Raw genomic sequence first — 27,842 nt, 5'->3', positions numbered from 1 at the left:
TTCTACCATGATAATCTCGATAATCCATTGAATGCCCTACCCAGATGTGGTATTGTGCTTAGTGATTGGGTCTCATCTCGAGATTTGAGATACTCCACGTAGTCAGAGTAACCTTCAAAACGGCATTCCAAAGTTTCCAACTTTCTCAAGCATCCTACTTCCTTTCCTTTAACTGTTATCGGAGCATATCGTAACATTCTAACATAAGGAAACGTCTCTAATTTCAAGATTTGCAGGTCAGATAGCTTAGGTAACAACCCACTGGGAAACTCTTTCTCACAACATCCATTCATTCCAAGATATTATTAGGTTGCATAGACATTCCATGCCTTGAGGCATCTTTTTCAAGTTCAGTGCGAGTGAGATCTAACCTCTTCAATGCCTTGAGCTTTTTCAATGACTAGGTACATGCCTCAACTCCCTACATTCTTTGAGCAATAATACAATGAGACTCACCAATTCAGAGACAGAGTCAGGCAGTTTTGTGATATATGTACGAGACAGATCAAGAACCTTGAGGCCCATGCAACTGCTCAAAAAATGAATCTGCAATATGCACCAGTGGATTTCTGCGCAACAATAGAGTTTGAAAGACTGGGACACCTTGGTGAATGACCGGAAGGAATTTTTTCAATTTGGTTATACATCAGTGAAACTCTCGTAAGATTCTCTGTCCACTCCTCTGCACCCGGCAATTCTCTTAATTGTGCACCTGCTTTTAACCATGTCTAGAGAGTTATCTTCCAGGTATTTGAATGGCCATATCCCTAATCAAGTCATGCATCTTGACATACCCTTTCTTAGCACTTTCCAATAGGCAGACTCTTTCAAGTTTATTAAGCATCGAGTGGCCTTTGTTAAAACTCTGCCTCCCTACTATTCAACCCTTTATCACTCCCTCGTCAATCAAATAAGCTATCAAATCCTCTCTACGGATCATGAAAGTTCTTCAGGGAATACTGCACAGTACAAGAAACATTGTTGCAGTGCTGACTCCTTTAAGTGCATATAACTAAATCTTAATATTTGGAATACCTCCTCATCCATGTCCTCCCAAACCCTTGATTGTTTCAGTTCCTCTAAAGCATTCCTCCACTCACATATGTCATCCACTCCCCTCATAGTTCCGGCCATCGTTTTAATTCCTAGAGGCAAACCAGCACATTCACTTGCCATAGATTTTGCAATTTCTTCCACTTCTGGAGGAATACATCCAAGTATCTTTATGAACAGAGCCCAAGCTTCTTTCCATTGAAAGAGGCTCCACTTTGATTATCTTCTTGCAGACCATCTGCTGGCAAACTTCAAATGATCGAGTTGTAAGAATTAGTTTGCATCCCTTCACTTGGATAGGAATTCCCACCTTATCAAAATCAAAACGGTTCCACAAATCATCTAAAATGAGAACCCACCGTTGTTTCTCAATTAATGCTTTTGACATTTTGGCAGCCCTTTTCCTCTCGTTGTCTTCATTTGAAAGATCTAAATGAATGTCCTTTGCAATAAGATTCCGCAATTTATAAACACTAAAATCCTGCGATACTGTGATCCAGTGAACATGAGGAAAAGTGTCAGGTTCTTGTAGAAGCTGATTGTAGATATGTGTGAGCAATGTTGTTTTGCCCACACCCCCCATCCCGTAAATGCCAATACTTGATGAGGCTTCATCATTCATTATCCACGACCAGATAGCATTCTTATTATTTTCAAACTCTCCACCTGAAAGTTCTTCAGTTAGAAACACATCTCGTCCGCTCTCATCGCCATTACGTTGAAGAACTTCACGAGTGCTATCTCTCACAGCAGGCTGCCCAGGGTCTCCAACCATGTTCACTAGTGGAGTACGGAGTTGATCATGATATTTTCCATGGGGTAAGACACAGTGGATCAGTTGGTTGGGAAGAATCTTCTTGAGGCTCATTCGTGATTAACAAGTGGCCTCTCATGAGAACTACCTCTTACAACAGGCTGCCAAGATACTCTCTCCAGATGTTGCCCTTGTGGTGCCAACATTGTCGACTTCAACATGTAAGCTAGCAGGTAATGTATCTCCTGGAGTCTCATTTGTGTTGCCTGTAAGCCCTCCAGAAGAGCTAGCTCCTGCACCCGGCTGCACTAGTCCTCCAGTCCCATTCTCTATAGCATCCTCCATTAACCATTCTACCGAACTCTTTCCAAACTTCTTCGAGTGCTTGACCCATTCTATCTGCTGCTTGTGTCGTTCCTGCATCTCCTGCCACATTGTCGACTTCAACATGTAAGCTATCTATCCTTTCTTCGAGCTCCTTGACGGAAAAGAGCTTCTTCTTGTTGTGCCCCATCATTGCTTGACGTTTCTGTGAATCTATGGTTCTTTTTCTGGAGGGCCATCAACAGCAGCGAACGCTGCTTCTCGAACCAGTTCTGGCACTTTGTCACAAATTGTAGTTCCACGCCTTGGAACTCCTGACCAATGAAACTTGAACCTGGTAATCGGAGTTAGCTTGGAGAATAAATGACCACAAAACTTACACCGCCTACTATCATCAGGCATCTCCTCAACATGCTCCCAAAATGAACCCTTTGGCAGAACCATTTTCTCCTTTTCTTCTGTGGCCTGCAGAGGGGAAAATAACAAATTCATTTATTTGGAGACAATACTGAAATAAGGATTACATTCCATGGAAGACAAGGAGATAAATCTCCAAAAACAGAACTAAGCAAAGGAAAAGACCGCATATACACACACACACACACACACCTTCTGGTCTGATAATTAATATGATATTGTGTCTTCAAAAGAATGCCCTTGCCGCTGTGTGACAGAGATGATAATTGAAGTTGGTAGCAAAACAAGCTGTGAGAACAAAACAAACAATTTCAGCTTTGAAAAGCAGAAACAATCATTTAATTATTTTCCCTAGAGAAATAAAACAAGTTGTTAGCAAAAATCGTTGCCATAATATGTGAAAAACTAAACTGATCGAAGCTGTAAACAAAGCATATGCAATTAAAATCGATCATTAGGAACAAATATAAATTCTACAGCTTGTTTATTAATTTAATATAAAAAAATAAACAGGAGGCCTTAACTATATATTTTCCTGTTAGAGATGTACTTTAAGCAGAGAAATATTTATAGTAAGCATTGGATAATTGAAATAATTGTCAGAAAAAGAGACTACCAAGCAATCTAAAATAAAAATTTGGAATAAATTATCATTATTTTTAAGATAAGAAGTTGAACTTGATAGCGAAATGAACATTAAGAACAAAGCTATAATATTAGTTTGAGTTCTAAGATTGATTAAGAAACACATATAATTAAGTTCCACTTCGTTTTGGAAGAGCCAAAACAAATGGGTGTAGAAACAAAATTAGTGGTAGAAAAACAAGAAAATAAATCAGGATTTACCTTGCAAGCAGAAAAGATGTCGAACTCCAGAAGAGACGATTCGATTCAATCAGAAAAGGAAGCACAGACCATGAGACAGGTTTAAGAAATTTGGTGAGGGAAATTAGGAAGTCAATGGTATAGCGAGAGAAATCAAGCTTTGGTAATTTAGGATGAATTGAAAGAGAAATGAATGTGAAATGGAAATGAAAAGAAAAGAGGGTGCTTTGGTAATTTTTCATAGCTTTTTCCAGATCTAGAAAGTTTAACCTGTGGTACACATTGCAAAAGCTAGAAAACCTGTGGTCCAGCCTAAAACAAGTAAAGGGGCCTTTCTGCTTTATGTCACTTTCTGCTTTATTTATCCACATTAACTATTCAACGTGTTCACATTACACTGCTTCAAATCCTTGAGTTTACTGTTTGATGATAAAAAGTCAGAACAATTAATGAATATCGAAACTTCGAAGAAAATCACTTGGCCAGAAATAACAGTACTGCTCGGGTCAGCTGCTAGCATGGATACACATATGTTTTGTTGTTTTAATTTAATCAGAACTGCAAACTTTAATTTTTAGTCTGTCAGTAACAGCTGATCTCATAAAAGGAAAGCACAGGCAATTAATTGATTAACATGAAGGAGGAATAGATAGTTACCCGTTTACTCTAAAGAAATAAAACAATAGGGCAAGTCCCTTGCGCTTTCTTTGTCCAATATGCAATTATTACTCCCACTGTCTCCTGGAAACTACCATACAAAGGGGCTTTGTTTGTCCATTATGCAATTTTGAGGAAGAAGTATAAATAAGTTTTTTTTTAACCCTAAATCTAAATAGTATTCTCTAAAGACAATCAGCCGCACTCTTTTACTCTCTGCATCTCTATTTTCTCTGATTTTCCTCATATATTCACATCCCAAAATTGTTAGCTCCTGCTGCTCCAATGCTCCTCTGTTCCTCCTATCCAAATTCACACTTTTCTTCACTTTTGATTTTAATTTTTTTACTTCTTCCATCAAAAGGCACGCACTCAGTACAGGAAGTATCTACCACTGCCTTCCTTCAGATTTCAAAGCGGCACTCAACTAAGGGACTTCGGGCCAGAAGAAAGTAATGTTTACTGACGGGATGAGGCGAAAGAGATCCCTCTCTTTACCTTTTACTTTTGCTTTTTAATCCTTCTTTTTTTCTTTTTTATTTCTCATGTAACCCTAGATTGTTATGTCAAACTTAGTAAAAAAAAAAATTATGAGGACAACAATTGAACTAGAAAGTGCAGAAAAGATGCTTTCTTTAGTCAATTAGCTTGCTTTGGAAGGCGAAGAAATGCCAGATTTCCCAATATTCAAAGTAACAAGTGTGTAATGTTTTTTTTGAAAAAAAAAAGGAATAGAAAAAAAAAAAGAAACAAAGCCTTTGAAGGTTTAAAAAATATATATAAATGAATAAGGAGTATTTGGTAATTGAATAAAACCTTACTAAGTATAAATAGAAGGAAAAAAGAAAGAGGGATTTGAAATTTAAGAGTGAGAACCGGCAAGAAAAAGAAAAGGGAAAGAAAAAGAAGAAGAAGAAAGAGGGAAAGATAAATAAAAGAGAAGAGAGTTATAGAAAATAAGTTTAAAATGTAATATTTATATTCTGATGTGTATAAATATATTTTTTTAGCTTTGATTTACTGTTTGTTGAAGGTTAAAGTTTTGAAGATTTTGTTTGAGTTAATTGATGAATTTGATTTGAATATAATGTGTTTAATTATTTTGGGTAATGAGTTATTTAGTTGATTTTGAAAGATTTTAGATAAAAATAATGATTTTAATTTATGATTCTATTTAAATAATAAGTTTGAAAAATCCTCCAATATGTGTTGAACCAAAAAGATTGAGAAGACAAAGAAGGTGAGAGAGGACAACAATTGAACTAGAAATTGCAGAAAGATGCTTTCCTTTTCATTAGCTTGCTTGGAATGGAAGAAATGCCAGATTTTTCTAATATTCAAAGTAACAAGTGTGTAATATTTTGTTAAATTGAAGGACCAAACTAAAAATATTATAAATTCATAATTATATTGAAATTTCTGACCATAATTAATTTTTAATTCTGTCTAGAATATCTCATTATACTCCTCATTCATTTATGCCCTCTATTTAAGCCTTTAAGGGTTTTGTTGTTTTTTTTTTTATCTCTTTTAATTCAAAACATCACAGGTTGTTCCTTCTTTTCGAGTCTCTTTTGAACTTGTATCTCAAATACTCTGGTATTCATTTAAGTATGGAAACTTGGAAGAACCTTGGTAATTTTATTTTGGTTGCTCAAATACTCTGGTACGGATAGATCGAGTAGTCTAGTAGATTTTTTATAAACAAAAATGAAAAGAGATTAACTTAAATTCTTTGATTTATTTAAGAAATAAAACCATTTAAAGACCAATATTATTCCTGCATACATCACAAAGCTGGTATAAGATCACGGATCTATAGGTAACAACCCGATTAAGAATCCTCCAATATGTGTTGAACCAGAAAGATTGAGAAGACAGAGAAGGAGAGAGCGGGAGCGAGAGAAAGACGGGGAGAAGAGAGGGAATCCACAGCAGGAATTAACAATTGTTCTCATTCATTTTTTGCATGCCCATTCTGTTACAAGTTTACAACTGCCACTAAATATAGACAGAGCAGGAGATGGTGCTGACTTGACAGCCTTCTCAGTGATGAGAATTACAATTTATTGAAACGGTGCGCATAAGTAACGGCTTAACAACAGCCTAGTACGGTGCGTTTTGTCAAGAAATCAGTGGCAATTAAAAGTTATCCCTCCTCCATTGTTAATTCCTGGGATATGTATGCATCCCTTCATGTGTTGAAATCTGAAGGCCTTTAAGATGGATCACTATTTCTTCTCAGAAAAAAAAAATCATTTCTTATCCATAATTGAAGAAAACGCGTGCTGCCCTTCTTTTTTTAAGGCAAAATGTATTTATCAGATTGAATATGCAAAAGAATTATTTTAATTTAATATTTTAAATTATTAGATGAATTCTCAATATATAATTTATATTCAATAGATAAAAAACCAAAAAACACCATAAAACAAACAAAGAAAAAAACAGAAACAGGGGGGTAGCATTGGCTAGCCAGCACACCATCGATCATCAACTTCGTCTCCAGCGAACCAAGGTTCTCAAAGGGTCACATTGCTTTGGGTAATGCTTGTTTTCTCAACGGAACTAACGGTCATGCCCTTGACATTCTTGCTCGAATTCCTTCATGGAAGGATGGTCTTGGACTCTTGATTATCGACATGGCACTGGTCATGGTATTGGATCATACCTAAATGTACATGAAGGACCTCATTTAATTAGTTTCAGACCACATGCTCGTAATTAGCTTCCATGACTGTGACAGATGAACCTGGATGCTATGAGGATGGGAACTTCGGGATAAGATTGGAGAATGTGCTTATCGTCAAGGAGGCTGATACAAAATTCAATTTTGGTGACAAGGGCTACTTATCTTTCGAGCACAAAACATGGGCACCATATCAAACGAAGATGATCGACTTGACCCTTCTAGGTCCTGAAGTGATAAATTGGCTAAACAGCTACCATGGGAGATGTAGGGATATTCTGGCCCCTTATTTGGATGAATCTGAGATGGCATGGCTGAATAAAGTGTTGGGAAATCCGACCGGTGATGTACTGATATTTGCTCATAGGAGTGCAAGCACACTGATACAATATTTAACGTGGTTCGGCAAATCGCCTATATCCACGAGAGAGAGAGTCCATATTATTTAGAAATAGAGAAATAATACAAAACAAATACATGGAGAAGGAGGATCACTTCACTTTACTCTACTCCCAGCTCTCATTGTTGCCCTTGCAGCTCTCTCTTTCTCTCTTCTTCTCTTCACAATCTCTCTACACTCTCACATTTTGCTCTCTTTCTTAGTGCCTATTTATAGGCTTCAGTGGTAGCTCTTCTTCTTCAACAGCAGTGGTTGTACATGGGTTGCACCGTTTGTCAAATGGTTGGTGCAACTACCATGTTCAGCTGCTGCATTTGTCAATGATTGTTGCTGCACATTAATGGCAACAAACCTAACATAAACCTAACATAAAGCTACTAAACCCATAGGGGTGCGATTCTTGTTTCTAGTAGCCAAGGACCCTCTAAAAAAATAACAACATAAGATGAAGAAAATTGAAACTTCATATTTATTTAATTTATTTCACAAGGGGATATTTTTTAAACTCCAAAATCAGTTTGTGATGTACAAAAACTTATATAGATTTAGTATTTTTATGATTTATATTATTCTTTAATATATTTTCTCAAGTTAGAAAGCACAAAAGAAAAAAGAAAAAAAGAAAAAAGAGAGGAAGTACATGCTTGAATGTGTTTCTAAATATAGAACTTCTCCCTTGTTCAAACGTGGAGAGGTATAGAGAGGCTTTTTCAGACCCTTGTCAGCAACAATACGTGATACAAACCTTAATAGAATTTAATGGAATTTGTGATTTCAAAATCAATCTAATTAAAGTTCGTTGAGATTTAAATTAGCTTATTATAATAGAAGACTTGCTCCAAAAAACAAAAAAGACTATAAACTAACTCGATCACAATTCCTACACTTGGAAATGAGCAACAGAAAATATAAATTCACAACAAAAAATGATCAACTTATTTGAAAAGTTGAAAGTTCAATCAAGAACCAAGATTGAGAAACCAAAAAATTCCACCTTAGCCCATGTCTCCTGAAGAAGTCTATTGAAAGCTTATTTGAACTTTTTTAGCTGGTTCTAAGCCTAGTAATGCACTAATTGGAACCTCCATTAATAGCTTATCAGAACTGCATGATCCGTTTATAGACATGCTGTAAGTTTGGCTTGGATTCTGCCAAGAAATGGTTTCTTATAGCCTTTGTTATTTTGTGTGTTGATCGCGGAAAACCCAGGATCAGAAAGAAGGTCCGAAACAGGAGTTCGGCCTTTGAGCATGTTTTCGCAACTTGAGACCTTGTAGGCCTAGGAGTTGGGGACGGATTGGTTGCATAAAAGAGCAACATTTAGTATCACAAATAGCCATTTGGCAATTTTTGTAAAAAAAACTCAAATTTTTTTTAAATTAATATTTTATATAATATTTTAAGTCGTATTAAGATATAAAATAATAAATTTTAAAAAATAAATAATAATTATTTTAATTATATCTTAAAAATAAAAAAATTACTTTTAATCAATATCATAATAAATCAATTCATCTATCTCACACTAATATTAGTTTTTTTAATTCGAGCATAAAACATGGTCAAAATTCATTAAAAAGAAAAAGGATTTTTTGCTTCGTGACATGCTCATTATTTCATTAATTGTTATTGATGCTATGGCATGGATACGAATATAACGTAACTTTCAACTATGTTAATAATGTGGTGTTTATCAACCACGATGTGTCAATACTGTAGATATCTTTCCTGGGTCAAATGTTTTATGGACCTAGGACTTTTATTGTTTTCTTTATTGGGGCTCTTTTCTGGGACCAAATGGACCCAGTCCCCTTTTATTAATTGCGAAAATAGTTTATATACCTTAATTGTTAACTGGTGTTTAAAACTTAAGTGGTAAAATGCGGGTTAAAAACTATATATTATAATTCTAATTATTATAGGAAATTCACTATGCTTGTTGTGGCAGAACCAAAACACTATTCATGTGCTTGCATTTTAATGTAGACTCACTAAAATTAAAACACAATATACTGTTAAAATTTGACGAGCCCATATAAGATTGAAATCCAACGGAAAAATAGATTTAATTAAATGAAGTGGATAAAATGGGTGGTAATTTAATAAGATTGAAACATAATTACTATTCATAAGATTGTTGACACATAGCTTAAGCTTAATCCAATTAAAACAACAAGCTACTCTTAATTTAATATTATATTAAGACGCGTGTCTCACCCTCCTAGTTCTCTTATTTAAAAGGTACAAAAACAGACGAAGATTATCCTTTAGTTCATTAGGATCTCCCACTCAACTACTGACTCTTAGGCACTGCTCTCTCAACCCAATTACCACCATCGCTTTTAGCTTTAAGGGTTCTAATTTGAGTTTTTTGGCACTGATTACAAGTAATGCAAGGAAAAATAATGTATATATTTTATTAGGCTCATTATCAAACTTTGAATTATTTATTTTCATCTTGGGAATGATTCTATATATATAATGTCACAACCAAAAAGAGGGTCTTGGTAGTAAATTGTCTAAATGAATGCAATTCTATATATATATATATATATATGAATCACGGGTAAAGGTATTAACAAATGTTCTGCATTGAATTTGTTTGAATTTAGATTGGATTATATTTATTTTGAACTATGATAGCTTGAAATATTGTAATTATACATTACAAAACTCTACTACGATTTTTGTTGTAATCACAATGGAAAAAAAAAAGGACTAATTGGTAGTAATTGTCTAATGAATGTTTCGAAATCGCGTCTAACAAAAGAAGAAAAAGAACTCTTCCATGATATTTTGTATTTTTATTTAGGTAGTACCAAAACCGTCGCTTTTTGTGTAATTGCACTGGTGTCGTTTTGCATTTTGTTGTATGGACAGTCGTTTGCTTGGGAATCATGCTGAGCCATTTATTAATAAAGAAAATAGGGAAGGGCTCCACGGTTGACTTTCAAAATATTGATGATATTTTTATTCACACCTAATTTTGAGCCTAAAAGTAACCAAGACACAATTAACAGAAATTACAAAAAAAAAAAAAAACAAAAAAAAAACTCATAAATGTATACAAAGACACAATTTATTGTAGATTAATAACAATAAAATAATTATTTTCACCCTTCTAAAACACCAACAACCTTCATATTAAAAAAAGGGACTTGGTAGTAATTTTGCTAACATACACGCACAGCTTTCATATAAAAAGGACTTGTAAGCTGCTTCTTGAACGTCTTCAGGCACTTTACTACAAATTGCAACACCACGCCCCCTGACTTGAGACAAAATGCCATTTGATCCTCGAAACGGAAGTAGCAGCAGCAAAATTAATTCGATACTTTATTAATCTTGTTTCACGTTATGCCACGATGAAAATTCGCCATACATCAATCTCCCATGTAGCTCAAAAATCATCCTGCAATAACCATTTCCAAACACCTAAACTTAATTCGATATTTTATTAGTATTTATATAATCAAATTATGATAAAACAGTAAGCACCTGAACTTAATTCAATATTTTATTATATTAAGGGCAGACTCATACCTCAAACTAACAAAGGGACGAAGGACATCCTTCGCGTTAGGATGCTCCCACTCCACTACTGACTCCCACCATTCTTTTGGACTTGGATGGGATTTCTTACATGATCAGAAGGGGGGAGGAGATGGCTCGCCATTTTCAAGCAACGGAAGACAAAATTCCCATCCTACTTTTAGCTTCTCACAATTCATTACTTTTAATTAATTGGAGCGAATCGCAAATTCAGTTTTGCACTGCAATGCCTTTTCAAGTTCTGGTAATACAATCAATACCAGAGATCTTCGTAACTTGGGGAGTTTGAGATCGGTGCTGTTTCTTCAACCATAACCCCTTTTACATCTGATCTTGTTCATCCAAATTATCTCCTCCATTTGTCTGATGTGTGCACATTGAACAACTTGAATGTATTCCAGGTTTACCCGAGGCTTGGCAGCAAGACAAGAGGGAACAACTTCTTCATGCTCTTACAATCATAACAACTAAACTTTTTAAGACCAAAAAAATATTCCACTATAAGATGGAGATGGTGGTGGAGCAGAGCAGAACCAAGAAGATGAAACCAAGCTCTCCATGCTATGCAATCACTATGTTGATAGCCTCCAGTTCAGTTGCATTCTTTATTAGAGACCAAAAATCGCATAAACTTGTTGCATCATCATTATTCATGAATGGTCAGTTGTTGAATGTTCTTTGGGAACATGACCTGAAAATTTCCATTCTCTGTCGTACTCAAGTTACCATTCATTGTTTTCCTTCATGCATTTATTTATATCCATTCATCTCTGTATAATAAGACTGATACAGTAGTAGTCCTACACGAATTTGGTATGTGGTTAGTGATTTTGGGTTTCATTCCCGAGATTTGAGATACTCCACTTAGTCTGAGTAACCTTTCCAAAACGGCATTCAAACTTTCCAACTTCCTCAAGCATCCCACTTCCTTTTACCTTTAACTGTTATCAGAACAGGTTGTTTCTCTTCTATTATTCTTCGGTACCCAAAAGGAATCCGCTCCTCCAAATACAAAGACTTTGCAGGTGAGAGAGCTTAGGTAACAAGCCACTAGGAAACTCCTTTTCACCCACATCACTCATTCTAAAGATACTTCAGGTTGCATAGACATTCCATGCCTTTGAGGCATCTTTTCAAGTGCCCAAGTACAAGAGAGATCTAACCTCTTCAGTGCCCAGAGCCTTTTCTAATGACGGTACAGTGCCTTAACCATATCACAACCAATGAGAGCACTAATGCAGTGAGACTCACCAATTCAGAGACAGAATCAGGTAGTTTTTTGATATCTGTATAAGACAGATCAAGAACTTGAGCCACGCAACTGCTTCAAAAAAATGAATCTGCTATAATTGCAACTTTGAATTGCCGGCATAACAGTAAGAATTGATAGGAAAGGACTGGGACAACATGGTGAATGGCTGGAAGGAAATTTCTTTAATTTTGTTTTTTTGCATCAGTGAAAACTCTAGTAAGATTCTCTGTCCACTCCTCTACACCCCGCACTTCTCTTAACCGTGCACCTGCTTTAACCATGTCTTGAGAGTTCTCTTTCAGTATTTGGATGGCCAATATCCCTAATCAAAAATCATGCATCTTGACACATCTATCATCATAATACCCTCCTTTTCCAGTCCTTAGCGCTTTCCAATAGGCAGACTCTTTCGAGTTTATTCAGCATCGATGCGCCTTTGTTTAAATTCTTGCTCCCTACTCTTCAGCCCTTTTATCACTCCCTCGTCAATCAAATAAGCTATCAAATCCTCTCTACGGATCTTGAAGTCTTCCGGGAATAAATGCCACAGCACAAGAAGCATTGTTGCAGTTCTGACTCCTTTAAGTGCATAAAACTAAATCTCAGTATGTGGAATAACCTCAGGCTCCATATCATCTTTCCTAATTCTTGATTGTTTCAGGTCCTCTAAAAGCATTCCTCCACTTCACATCCTGATCATCCACTCCCCTCATGGTTCCGGCCATTTGTTTATAATTAACCAAGAGGCAAACCAGCACATTCACTAGCAATAGATCTTGCAATTTTCTTCCACTTCTGGAGGAATACATCCAAGTACCTTCATGAACAGAGCCCCTAGCTTCTTCCATTGAAAGAGGCTCCACCTTTGATTGTCTTCTGGGCAGAACATCCGCTGACAAACTCTTCAAATGATCGAGTTGTAAGAATTAGTTTGCATCCCTTGACTCTGATAGGAATTCCCACCTTATTATAATCAAGCAGTCCCACAAATCATCTAGGATGAGAACCCCACCGTTGTTTCTTAATTAATGCTTTTGATAGTTTTTGCAGCCCTTTTCCTCTCGTTGTCTTCATTTGAAAGATTCTAAATGAATGTCGTTTGCAATAGAGATTCTGCAATTTACAAACACTTAAAATCCTGCGATACCGTGAGGTCCATAGTGAACATGAGGACAAAGTGGGTGGAGGATCCAGGTTCTCTTGTAGAAGCTGAGTTGTAGATATGTGTGAGCAATGTTTGTTTTGCCCACAACCCCCCATCCCGCAAATGCCAATTACTTGATGAGGCTTCATTCATTCATTATCCACGACCAAGATTAGCATTCTTATTATTTTCAACTCTCCAGCCTTAGATTAGTTCTTCAGTTAGATAACAGCACACTCTCGTCGCTCTCATCGCCCATTACGTTTACGAAGAACTTCATGAGAGCTATCTCTCTCAAACAGGCTGTTCCCAGGGTCTCCATCCATGTTCACTAGTTGGAGGACAGAGTTTGATCTTCTTGGAGGCTCATCGTGATTAACAAGTGGCCTTCTCATGAGAACTACCTCTTACAACAGGCTGCCCAGTTACTCTCTCCGCGATGTTGCCCTTGTGGGCGCCACATTGTCTGCTACTTATCAACATGTAAGCTAGTAGGTAATGGATCTCTCCTTGAGTCTCATTTGTGTTGCCTGTAAGCCTCCAGAAGAGCTAGCTCTGCACCAAGGCTGCACTACTTCTCTCCAGTCCCATTCTCTATATCATCCGTCATTACTATTATTGATTCTCTTCCAAAAATCTTTCAAAGTGCTTGACCCAATATTGTATCTGGTGCTTGGGTCTGTTCCTGCATCTCCTGCCAAATTGTCGCCTCCATTGGTTTTTGTTCTTGTGGGGTGGTGAAATGGCATTATCATTAACATTGCCTTGAACTTGCTATGCTTTTATGTCTTTTGTTGGCACCATGCATAGCTTGAAAAGCTGCTTCTTGAACTTGTTTAGGAACTCCTTTCAACAAATTGCAACACCACGCCTTTCTCTCCTGATAAATGCCATTTGATCCTTGAAATGGAATATCGTTAGGAATAAAGATTGACGCCCGCAATACACTACACTTCATTTGGTCTCCTCAACATGTTGCAAAAATGGGTCAGTTGATTGAACCATTTTGCCCTATATATATAAACAGTGTCAAAATATTGGAAATAAATTAATTGGAAAAGGAAAGGTTGAGACTAGAATAATAAAAAGAAAAACAATGAATTTGGTATGAACTCCTTAAGGCCAAGGATTTAAAAACAAAGAAATTGATCAAATTTATCTTATATTTGGAAACCATTGTTGATCCTAACTCAAAGTTTCTCAATAAAAATTTCTACAATAGTTACATTTGTCAAACTATTAAAACACCAAACTTACACAGTTCAAGTCTACCAGAAAAAGGATATCAAACAATAGTTACATGTCAACAGATAGCAAACAAAATGAAGAAGATTGAGCTAGTATAAATTACTGTACGCAGGATTCAAAGAATCTGAAGCTAATTGCTGAGTGAGTTAACGTGTGGACGCACCTCAATGGCTGAAATGCCGGAAAAGAAGCTGATCTGAAAATGTAAGGCAAGAAGTTAGAAAGAGTAGGTAAACTAAAACTAGTCACCTGTCAAGCTGACAAAGAGGCAGCTCAACAGACAAAAGAAACCTTGAGACAGCTGTTTTTAAGACAAGTAGTTTGAAGTTGATGGCAATATGAACATGTAAGAACAAAAGCTATAATATGAGTTTTGAGTTCTAAGATAGATTAAGCACACACATTATAATTAAGTTGTACCTGATCAATCTACAATCCTACCTTATTTATTCTACAACCAAGATGGGAAAATCTTATTTGAAACAAAATTAGTGGGTAGAAAAACAAGAAAAGAAAGTAGATTTACCTTTCAAGCAAGAAAGAATACAGATCAAGAACTCAGAACGAGATGATTCAATTCAAATCCGAAAAGGAAGCTCAGATCATGAGAAAGGTTTTAATGGAAATTTGTGAGGGAGAATTATGGAAGTCAATGTTATACTGAGAGACGAATGATCTCCTTTTAGTTGGAAGAACTAGCTATTAAAGTCATCTGCAATAGAAATTGGCAGGAAGCTTTCAATCTTTATGTCACTTTCTGCTTGTGCTTTCTTTGTCCTCTACGCAAACTTTAATGCCACTTTCAAAACAAAAGTGTTACGTATTTTTTAATTAAAAAAATCAGATTCATGAGAACAATTAATGAAGATCAAAACTCCAAAGAAATCACTTGGCCAGAAATAACAGTAGGTCCACTGCCTTCCTTCAGATTCAAAGCGGCACTTCAACTAAGGGACTTCGGGCCAGAAGAAAGTAATGTTTACTCACGGGATGAGACGAAAAGAGATCCCTCTCTTTACTTTTACTTTTGCCTAAATCTTTTTTTTCTTTTTTATTTCTCATGTAACCTTAGATGTGTTATGTCAAACTAGTTAAAAAAATTTTGTGAGGACAAGAATTGAACTAGAAAGTGCAAGTGATGATTTAGCAAGCAAGTGTGGATATACAATTCCGGCGTCGTTTCTCAAGTATCATGCATGAGAAAAAAGTTTGGTTACCTGAATATAAACATCGAATATACGGTTCCCAATGCTATACAACGAATTGTTCATCTGTGAAAATAATCTCAGCAAAGTGAAAGTTTTACAAGTGTAATTCCCATTCATGAGGCAAAGCCCATAGCAAAGTCTGGCGAGGGGAGAAACAAATTGTCAAGTTCAACAACAACGTGTTTGTAATTGTAGTTAGTAGTTGAATAAAGGGGTTAAATCAGTTGTAATTGGAGGGAAACCATTATATATAAACTGGTGTATGGAAACGTGTTGGAAAAGAAGAAAATACAAGAAGATTAATCTCATTTCTCTGCCCATTAATTCTCCTCTCTTGCTCTCTTGTTTTGTGTCTTTCTCAATTTCTGTTTCTCTTTTCTTTCTGTTCTTGTTAAAGGCTGAGCTTAACACACTAATGGTCAATTTGTCATGCCAAAGGCTAAGAAAATTCCACAGAAGCCTCTGTCGGCAATGGTATTTGGTTTTAAAATAAACTGTGTCTAAGTATTAAAAGAAGCACTAGGATAAACTCTTTTTTCTTTCTATAACTCTTCTCTTCTACTGTTTTTTTTTTTTTTTTTCTATTAAAACTCTTACAAAATCAGTTGTGAAATATTTTAAAGATGAACCTCGCTTTTGGCCATTGCGGTTGAACCTGTTTTTTCGAAAAATTTCAAAATTTTTTTTTTGTTAAAATTAAATATGGTTTATATTTTTTGGATCATTTCAGATTTTTAAATGTTCAAACTATAAAAAACAATTTCCAGAAAGATGCTTTCCTTTAGTCATTTAGCTTGATTGGAATGGAAGAAATGCCAGATTTCCCAATATTCAAAAAGTACAAGTGTGGTAATGTTTTTGTGAAATTGAAAGACTAAACTAAAAAATATTATAAATTCATGACTATACTGAAATTCTGATAATATTTAATCTTTAATTCTATCTAGAATATCTCATAATACCCCTTATTTATTTAATATTTTCTATTTAAGCCTTCAAGTTTTGTGTTGTTTTTTCTTAATCTCTTTTAATTCAAAATATTACATGTTGGTTTCTTCTTTTCAAGTCTATTTTGAATATGTATGTTTTTGTATTCGTATAAAATATGGAAACTTGGAAAGAACCTTAGTAATTATGTTTTGGTTTGCTCAAATACTCTGGTACGGCGCTATAGAGTTAGTCTAGTAGATTTTTAATAAACAAAAAGAAAAGAGATTAACTTAAATTCTTTGATTTATTTTAAGAAATAAAAGCATTTAAAGGCCAATATTTCCTGCATACATCACAAAAGCTGGTATAAGAGATCACGGATCTATAGGTAACAACCCGATTAAGAATCCTCCAATATGTGTTGACCAGAAAGATTGAGAAGACAGAGAAGGAGAGAGAGAGGAATCCACAGCCAGTTTCTCATTCATTTTTGCATGCCATTCTGTTACAACTGCCACGATATTTAGGCATGAGCAGAAGATGGTGCTGCCCTTTGACAACCTTCTCAGTACGAGGATTACAATTTATTGAAACGGTGCGCATAAGTAACGGCTTAACAACAGCCTAGTACGGCGTTTTTGTCAAGAAATCAGTGGCAATTAAAAAGTTTATCCCTCCTCCTCCATTGTTAATCTCCTGGGATATGTATGCATCCCTTCACGTGTTGAAATCTGAAGGCTTTAAGATGGATCATGATTTCTTCTCAGAAAAGAAAAAAGGGATCAATTTTCTGGCTATTAAAGTCATCGCAATAGAATATCGGCAGGAAGCTACAACTTTATGTCACTTCTGCTTTTGCTTTTTGTTGTTCCTTCGAGCTTTGTTTGTTCTATATTCAATGATTATCTCAATAGAAATCACTTGGCCAGAAAATAACGTAAAGCCATGCTTTTTTTTCTTTGGAGAAGTCATGAAATTGGCCTCCTCAGGTTTCTATCCACGAGTTTTTTGTGGGATCATCAGAGCAGTATGATCCGTTTAAAGACATGATATAGTTTAAGAAAGTTTGGATTAATTGATTAACAATGAAGGAGGAATAGATAGTTACCGTTTACTCTAAAGAAATAAAAACAATAGGGCAAGTTCCCTTGTGCTTTCTTTTGTCCAATATGCAATTATTACTCCTGTTGAATATTACTCAGCCACAGTACAAACGTCTGCAGCAGTGATACAATGAAGATGCTGCACTGGGAAGAAACTACTCATGCTCACGCTACTGCACTGACAAGCAAGAACAACTTTGAAGCTGATATGCCTCAAGCATGGCAGGCCAGTTATATTCTGTACATTCAGTTGTATTCAGTTATATTCTGTTACAAAAGGTTGTTATTTACAACTAATTCTGTTATTTACACTGAAGCTACACTATAAATATGTATCAAATTATTCAATTGAATAAGAAGAATTCAGTTTATAATTCCATTTTCAATATGGTATCAGAGCATACTCTCTTGATTTTTTTTTCCGCACTCTCAAATTTCTTCATCTTCTTCATCCCCTTTCTGCATTCTCTCTCTTTCATTTTCTGGCAATGGCTGGAACTACCTCAGAAATGGATCCTTCCAATCCTTTTCTTTCTGCATCATGGTGACAGTCTTGGAGCCATGATCGTTTCAAAGCAGCTCAATGGTGAAAATTACAACTCATGGAAGAGGGCAATGATGATGCTTTATCAGCCAGAACAAACTCCATTTCGTCAATGGTAGAAACTCTGCCTAAACCATCCAATCTGTCTGATACTCAAAGGATTGGCCATGGAACTCGCTGCAACAACATGGTTCTTTCATGGTTGTTGAACTCTGTTTTTCAACAGAGATTGCCAAACAGCATTATCTACATAGATGATGCATCTGACATTTGGAGCGATCTTCAGGAAAGATTCTCTCTCAGCACAATGGACCACGCATTTTTCAACTTCGAAAAATCCATTTCATGTCTGTCACAGGACAATCATTTTGTAAGTGCATATTTTACTGGGCCATGAAAGGTTTATGGGATGAATTGGGAAAATCACCAACCAATTCCTACATGCACATGTGGAGCATTGAAGACTATTCTATCATATCATCATCAGCAGCATGTTTATCAATTTCTCATGGGATTGAACGAGAATTTTTCACATATTCGAGGACAAATTTTGCTGATTGATCCACTGCCATCCATCAACAAAGTTTTTTTCAACTTGTTGTTCAAGAGGAGAGGCAACAAATGATTTCATCTTCTAGCACTTCTTTCAATCTAAACACCACTGCTTTACTTACTAGGTCAATACCTCCAACTCGTTTTGCTGGACACCGACCTTCTTATCCCCGCAAAGATCGATCTATATGCTCTCACTGTGGTGTTTTCTGGCCATACTGTTGAAAAGTGCTACAGACTTCATGGATTTCCACCTGGTTACAAGTTCACCAAAGGAAAGAATGCACCTCACAGTGTCAATCAGGTTTCTGAAACCACTGCCCCTCAGCTGCCTATTACCTATGCACAATGTCAGCAACTCATGGAGATGCTTCAAACCATCCATCTCAGAACTTGACTCTTCTATCAATCAAGTTTCATCATCTGCCAGTCCAGAATCAGACATCCTTACTCAAGGTGATACTTCACTCACTATGAACGTGCAGGTACTCCTTCCCCTATACCTTAACTATCTACTCTAGCTCCAACACATTCTGTTTTTGCATCTGCCTGTCAATCACTCAATCAACTCCTCTCACAAATTCGCATCAAAGCTCCTTGGATAATTGATACTGGAGCTACAGATCATATGATCTGTTCCACATCCTTTTACACACAAATCACTTCTGTTGTTTCTAAAACAGTAAGATTGCCTAATGGAGAACATGCTTCAGTTACTCACATCGGTACCATTAAAATTTCAGACTCCTTTATCTTAACAGACGTGCTTTGTATTCCTTCTTTTTCTTTCAATTTGATATCAGTCAGCAAGCTGATTAACACCTTACAGTGCTGTGTCATTTTCTTACCCCAATTCTGTTTTGTCAAGACCATTACAAGCTGGAGAACGATTGGTGTGGGTAAAGAAGATGGAGGTTTATATCATTTGCAGCAAATTCCAGTTTCTGCTTTATCTAGAACTTCTATGTTTTGTCAATCCTGTTTCACCCATGTTTTCAGCCTCCACTCACTGATCTAGCCCCTGCTAGTTTCTTTGTTCATTCTGTAAACAATAGTCTATGGCATTACAGATTAGGCCACCCTTCTGATTTTCCCTTGAAATTACCTCTCTCATGTAATCCCTCAAGTGTTACATGAATCTAATACAACTTGCAGCATTTGCCATTGGCTAAACAGCATCGTTTATCTTTTCCTCACAGCCTTACGACTTCTGCAAAACCATTTGATCTCATTCACTGTGATCTTTGGGGTCCCTTTTCTACTAAGTCCATTAGTGGTTCTTCATATTTTCTAACTATTGTCGATGATCACAGCAGATTCACCTGGATCCATCTTTTAGACAATAAGTCTCAAACCAACACTCATATTCAATCTTTTTTTTTCTATGGTTGAACACAATTCAATACCACAATCAAGTCCCTCCGATCAGATAATGTGTTGAATTTCATATGAGCCAATTCTATGCATCAAAGGGTGTCATTCATCAACTAAGCTTGTGTTGAGACACACTCAGCAAAACTCCACTGTTGAACGTAAACATCAACACATTTTGAACGTTGCTAGATCACTTCGATTTCAATCTCATTTATCCTTACCATTCTGGGGAGATTGTGTGCTTTACTGCAGTACATCTAATCAACCGCATTCCCACTCCAGTCTTACACAACAAATCACCTTATGAAGCTTTGTTCCATTCTCGTCCATCATATTCTCATTTAAAGGTGTTTGGTTTGCCTCTGCTATGCCACTACCTTACTAAGACATAGACACAAATTCGATCCTAGAGCTATTACCATGTATATTTCTTGGATATCCTTCTCACATCAAGGGATACAAACTCTATGATTTACATCAACATACTGTTTTTGTCTCCCGCAATGTCATATTCCATGAAACCATCTTTCCTTTTGCACTCACACACCTTCTTCTTCTACTGATTCTGTTCTTCCCTTACCTTTCCCCTACCTGAATCAATTGCTCCTTTCAATGATCCAATGCCTTTCAATTCTTCTATTTGTCAATCTGTTCCTCCCTCTTCCTCCAATTCTGACTTAGCACCACTTATACCATCCCCTTCTGAGCTCATTTCTCAGTCGGGCAGGAGATCTTCTAGGATAAAACACAAACCTGGATATTTGCATGACTATCATTGTCATGTTGCCACCTCCTCTTCTGCACCTGCACCTTCCTCTTCAGCTTCAGGTATTCCTTACACTCTTTCATCCGTACTTTCATATTCTCATCTTTCTCCTGCTCAGAAATATTTCAGCCTTTCTGTCTCTACTCTTACTGAGCCTACTTCCTATACTCAAGCTATCCGTAGTAAGGAATGGTGTGAGGCTATGGATACTGAAATCAAAGCTCTTGAATTGAATAACACCTGGACTATTGTTAATCTTCCTGCATCTAAACACACTATTGGCTGCAAATGGGTTTAATAAAGTCAAGTTGAAATCTGATGGCACTTTGGAGAGGTATAAAGCTAGACTTGTTGCAAAGGGGTATAATCAATGTGAAGGATTGGACTATTATGATACTTTCTCTACTGTGGCTAAGCTCACCACTGTCAGAACCCTTTTAGCCATTGCTGCTGTCAAACAATGGCATCTTCATCAATTGGACGTGAACAATGATTAGATGAGAAGTATACATGACATTGCCACCTGGTTTTGCTAAAATGGGGGGGTCCAAGGTTTGCAGATTACATAAATCACTTTATGGTTTAAAGCAATCTTCACGGCAATGGTTTGCCAAATTTTCTTTCTGCCTTGATTGAATTTGGTTTCGTGCAGTCCAAGGCTGATTACACTTTGTTCACTCGATCTTTGACAGATTCATTTATTGCTATATTAGTATATGTTGATGATATAGTTGTGGCCAATGATAATTTCAGATGATGTTTCCATATTCATTCACATGCTTAACGACAGGTTTAAGCTTAAAAGACCTTGGTTAGTTAAAGTATTTTCTGGGGTTAGAAATAGCTCGCAGTGAGCTTGGAATTTCTGTTTGTCAACGCAAGTATGCCTTGGACATACTTGAGATTACTGGCTTGTTGGCTTCCAAACCGCCAAAGTTTCCTATGGATCCTAATGTGAAATTCTCTAGAGATTCTGGCTAACTATTAGCCGATCCTACTCCTACAGACGCCTTGTTGGAGATTGCTCTATCTCACTCTCAGTAGACCCGATCTTTCTTTTGCTGTTCAGGTCTTAAGTCAATATATGGACAAGCCACGAGCTCCTCATCTGGATGCAGCCACTCAAGTCCTAAGATATAATTAAAACCTCTCCAGCTCAGGGCATGTTCTTTCCAATTGCTTCTAACCTGCAATTGAAAGCATTTTGTGATTCAGACTGGGCTGGTTGCTTGGATTCTCGCCGCTCAGTCACAGGCTATTGTGTATTTTTGGACAACTCTTTGATTTCGTGGAAATAACCACAGTCCTCGTTCTTCTACTGAAGCCGAGTACAGGGCCATTGGCTTCCACTTGCTGTGAAACTTGTATGGCTTTGAAATCTTCTCACTGACCTACACGTCCCACTCCAGCCTGCTCTTCTCTATTGTGATAGTAAAGCTACTCTTCACATTGCTGCCAATCCTGTTTTCTATGAGCGTACCAAACACATTGACATTGATTGTCATGTGGTTCGTGAGAAAATTTCAATCTGGTGTTCTTCGCACTTTTCATGTATCTTCTCAAAACCAGTTGGCTGGCATTTTTACAAAAGCTCTCGGTCCTCTCTGTTTCATCCCTTACTATCCAAGCCTGAGTGTTCATAACATTTATTCTCCCTGACATGTTTCATGACTCTCATCTTGAGGGGGTGTGTTGAATATACTCAAGCCAAGTACACGTCTGCAGCAGTGATACCAATGAAGATGTTGCACTGGGAAGAAACTACTCATGCTCACGCTACTGCACTGACAAGCAAGAAACACGTTGAAGCTGATATGCTCAGCATGGCAGGCAGTTATATTCAGTTATATTCTGTTACATTCAGTTGTATTCAGTTATATTCTGTTACAAATCAGGTTGTTATTTACAACTAAATTCTGTTATTTACACTGAAGCTGCACTATAAATATTGTATCAAATTATTCAATAAATAAGAAAGAATTCAGTTTATAATTCCATTTCCAATAACTCCCACTGTCTCCTGGAAACTACCATACAAAGGGGCTTTGTTGTCCATTATGCAATTATTATTTTCATTTGTCTCCCTCGAAAGCACTATACAAATTTTAAGAAGTTTGGTGGGGGAAGTTAGGAAATCAATAAGAAATTTGGTGAGGGAAATTAGGAAATCAATGGTTATACTGAGAGATTTCTCTCTTAGTGGAAGCAACTTTATCAAAGTGCAATGTGGCAAGCAACTGTATGAAATTAAAGCCATGTTCTTTTTCTTTGGAGAAGTCAAAAGGAATTTGGAAAGGGATGCGAGCTGTCTTCCATCTTTTTCCCTTTTTGTTGTTTTAATTTAATCAGAACTGCAAATTTATTTTTTAGTCTGTCAGTAACAGCTGATCTCGTAAAGGAAAGCACAAGCAATTAATTTGATTACCGTGAAGGTGGACTAGATAATTACCCGTTTTACTCTAAAGAAATAAAACAGCAGGGCAAAACCCTTTTGCTTTCTTTGTCCTATTTGCAATTATTACTCCCACTTCTCCTCGAAACCACCATGCAAATTTTATGTCACTTTCATAAATTTTATGTTACTCAGAGGGAATCAGTGGCAATTAAAAGTTAATTCCTGAGACATGTATGCATCCCTTCATGTGTTGAAATCTGAAGGCCTTTAAAATGGATCATTTATTTCTTCTCAGAAAAAAAAAATCATTTCTTATCCATAATTGAAGAAAACGCGTGCTGCCCTTCTTTTCTTAAGGTAAAATGTATTTATCAGATTGAATATGCAAAAGAATTATTTTAATTTAAATATTTAAAATTATTAGATGAATTCTCAATATATAATTTATATTCAATAGATAAAAACCAAAAAACACCATAAAACAAACAAAGAAAAAACAGAAACAGGGGGGGGTAGCATTGGCTAGCCAGCACACTATCGATCATCAACTTCGTCTCCAGCGAACCAGGTTCTCCAAGGGTCACATTGCTTTGGGTAATGCTTGTTTTCTCAACGGAACTAACGGTCATGCCCTTGACATTCTTGCTCGAATTCCTTCATGGAAGGATGGTCTTGGACTCTTGATTATCGACATGGCACTGGTCATGGTATTGGATCATACCTAAATGTACATGAAGGACCTCAATTTAATTAGTTTCAGACCACATGCTCGTAATTAGCTCCCATGACTGTAACAGATGAACCGGGATGCTATGAGGATGGGAACTTCGGATAAGATTGGAAAATGTGCTTTCGTCAAGGAGGCCGATACAAATTCAATTTTGGTGACAAGGGCTACTTATCATTCGAGCACAAAACATGGGCACCATATCAAACGAAGATGATCGACTTGACCTTCCAGGTCCTGAAGTGATAAATGGCTTAACAGCTACCATGGGAGATGTAGGGATATATTCTAGCCCCTTATTTGGATGAATCTGAGATGGCATGGCTTAATAAAGCTACTGAACCCATAGGGAGTGATTCTTGTTTCTAGTTGCCAAGGACCCTCTCAAAAATAAGAACATAAGATGAAGAAAACTGATACTTAATATTTATTTAATTTATTTCACAAGGGAATATTCTTAAGCTCAAAAATCAGTTTGTGATGTACAAAAACTTGTATAAATTTATTGTTTTTATGATTTATATTATTTCTTTAATATATTTTCTGAAGTTAGAAAGAACAAAAAGGAAAAAGATAAAAAGAAAAAATAAGAGGAAGTACATGCATGAAATGTGTTTCTAAATATATAGAACTTCTCCTTGTTCAAACGTGGAGAGGTATAGAGAGGCTTTTTCAGACCCTTGTCAGCAACAATACGTCATATGAACCCTAAACGGAATTTAATGAAATTTGTGATTTCAAAATCAATCTAATTCAAGTTTTGTTGAGATTTAAATGAGTTTATCATAATAGAAAACTTGCTCCAAAGCAACAAGACTATACTAACTCGATTACAACGCCTACACTTGAAGAGAAGCAAATAAAGTATAAATTCATAGCAAAGAATGATCAATTCTTTGAAGATTTGAAAATTCAATCAAGAACAAAGATTGAGCAACCAAAAAGTCCACCTTAACCCATGTCTCCTGAAGAAGTCTATTAAAAGTTTCTTTGAATTTTTAGCTGGTTCTAAGCCTAGTTTAACTAATTGGAACCTCCATTAATAGATTCTTGATGGTTGGATCGCATCACTAATGGTGTATTTATCCTGATACGTTATGCAGGCATCAAACTTGAAAGAAACATTAATCATTTTACTGACAGACAAGTCAAGAAATACGAGAGTTAATGGACAACAGCAGCAACAAGAAAATTGGAATGATCACGAACTAGCAATATGTTTAATGACTTTAGAACTAATAAATTAAATGAACTGATACATTTTTATTTGTCTTAGAAGCTTGCAGGATGTAATCATCCTTGGATAATACTGGCAATTAAAAGTTCTGACCCCAATGCGTCCTTGGAATTTCCCAAGACAATCAATATCTTGTGGTCAAACAAACAAAAATCAGTTGAAGTGATGGGGAGTCCACAGCTCAAAAGCCAAACGGATCTGCAAGTTACAGTGTGCCAGATGGGAAGCATGTCAGAGCCCTCTCTAACAAGGAAGGAGATAGTTTTTCTTATCCATGCTACTGCAGACCCAGTACTGAAGTAAGTTATTTCTAGCCAAGTGATTTTTCTTTGGAGTTTCTATCTTCATTAATTCATTATACTCGAGGACTTAAAGCAGTGTAATGTGAACTCGTTGAATAGTTAGTGTGAATAAATAAAGCAGAAAGTGGCATGAAGTTTGCATGGTGGTTTCCATGAGAGTAATCATGGCATACAGGACAAAGAAAGCACAAGGGATTTGCACCTCTGTTTTATTTCTTTAGAGTAAAAAAACATAAAGTTGCTTGCAAATTGCAATGACTTTAATAGCTAGTCTTCCTCTAATAAGCCTAATTTCTTATTGATTCCTAATTTCCCTCACCAAATCTCTTAAACCTTTCTCATGATCTGTGCTTCCTTATCATTCAATTCTAAACCTCCCAAAACTTTCAGTTAAAGGCTGGTTAAATTCACGCAATCAAACTAATAAGAATCAGACTGTACGAAGAACCCTTATTCAGGCAATGTAAAAAGGTTTGAAACTTTTTAAGGAAGCTAATGGAAATTCCATTGGTTGTTAGAACCTTACTATTCACAACTCGAATATCTCGATTCATTGAAGATTACAAGCAACTCAAACACATAGTTTAAAACTGATGGTAACATTCGGAATACTGAGGCTAGAGTCCATGGAAGGCAGAATTTAAACTTTTCCTTTGGTAATCATCCTTGGATAATACTGGCATTTAAAAGTCCCGCCTCCAAATGCATCCTTAGAATTTTCCATCTGGTGAATGTATTCCCATCAGCTTAAAATCAATCTCTGCCTTTGACTCCCTATACTTGCATATCCAAACCTGGAGGAAGGAGGAGGCGGAAGAGTTAGGGGGCAAAGAAAACGACACCGCCTTCTTGCTCTTCGAGGATGCGGGGTTTCTTGGTGCCTGGTTTCCAGAAATTGCTGTGACATATTTTTTATTTTTGAAAACAATAAATAAATAAATGTAAATCAGTTCAATATAATTCTTTCCCAATATTACAACTAATAATGATTTTTCTAAATATATTTAGCAAGAAAATATGTAATAAGATGATTGTTATGCAATTCTATCCATCATAGGGAGGTTCAGATTCCTAAATCAGACTTTCGAAATAACCATCTTTCGAAACAAATCTTGAATCTAGTGGATACAAAAATTATCTTTAACAAAAAAAAAACCTAAAAAAAATCACATATAAATTCTTCATTATTATTGGTTTTGTAAATTTTCATTTTGTTTCAAATAGTAGGGACCCAATCGATGAGTTTTGTTTTACCTTGCTCTTCTTGATGATGTCTTGGCTGACGTTGTTTTTTTCATATTAGCTGGAAATCCACCTGGAATCTAATATATGTATTAAGAGTTTGTTTTGGTAAAGTAATGCAAGTGATTTTTAAAAGTATTTTTTTAATTAATATTAAAATAATTATTTTAGATTTTTTACTATTTATTTTTTATATTAGTATATTAAAACTATTAAAAAATAAATCTAACAAAAATAATTAACTTTTTACATTACTAATCAAAATAAGAATTTTGGAAGCTGGAATAAGAAAACTCAAGACAAAGAATTTTTATTTGTGTTTGGTTTGCATATGTGAACTGGATAGACAACAAGTATTTACGAGTTAATTTCTGGGATAAATTAACTGCAATGTATTATTAAAATGGATCTATTTATTAAAGATAAGAAGTCATCTCGATATATATAACAAATTTGTAAAAAAATTAGAATTTGTTGTAATTAACTAAATTTTAAAACCATCGACTTTGAATAACTTTTTTTTCTTTTCAGTTTAGGGTAATTTCATATGATTATCCACAAGATTATCATTTTATAGCTAATAATGTCAGCCTACAAGGATTCCAGCAGCACTTGTAATGTTGATGAAGATTTTATTTAGGTTCTGTGAAACTGGTAGGAAGCACAAGAAATTAAGGGTACCTTTAGTCCAACTTCTGTGCACTAATTTGGCCTCAGCATCGTCACCTGCTGCACCCATGGCTACGTGCAGTGGGTATAAGTGGTCTGGCCAAGGGTGAGCCATTTTTGGATGTGGTGCCTTCGACTCATAGTGATTCACATCTTCATGTCTGCACAAAAAATGAAGATAAAAAGAGAAGACACCAAAGCATTGATGCATGAAAGTTGTCCTTTGTGTTTTTGTGTGGTTTTGCAAGCTTTCTCACTCAATTTCTCCTCCCTCACTTCCCACTCTCTTTGGCCGGCCACTTCTCTAGAATTCTGGAAAATTCTTTCCCTATTTATAGGTATATTTTTCCCTTATTTTTTCACATTAACCCAACATTTCTTTCTATTTATATTAACAAAGATATAAAATGCTTCTTTAAAACATTTTCTTCATTTCACTACAAGATTTCATAGTTTTACCGACGGAAATATTTTGTCG

At 36.0% G+C, this 27,842-nt stretch overlaps 1 pseudogene; it reads right to left on the bottom strand.

Moving 5' to 3' along the window:
• Positions 1 to 410: 410 nt before the first annotated feature.
• Positions 411 to 3,623, bottom strand: LOC118059350 (putative disease resistance protein At4g10780; annotated as a pseudogene).
• Positions 3,624 to 27,842: the final 24,219 nt, after the last annotated feature.

Source organism: Populus alba, chromosome 19, assembly GCF_005239225.2.
Source record: "Populus alba chromosome 19, ASM523922v2, whole genome shotgun sequence".
Classification (NCBI taxonomy): Eukaryota; Viridiplantae; Streptophyta; class Magnoliopsida; order Malpighiales; family Salicaceae; genus Populus; species Populus alba.
This window is presented reverse-complemented; position numbering and strand designations above follow the sequence as displayed.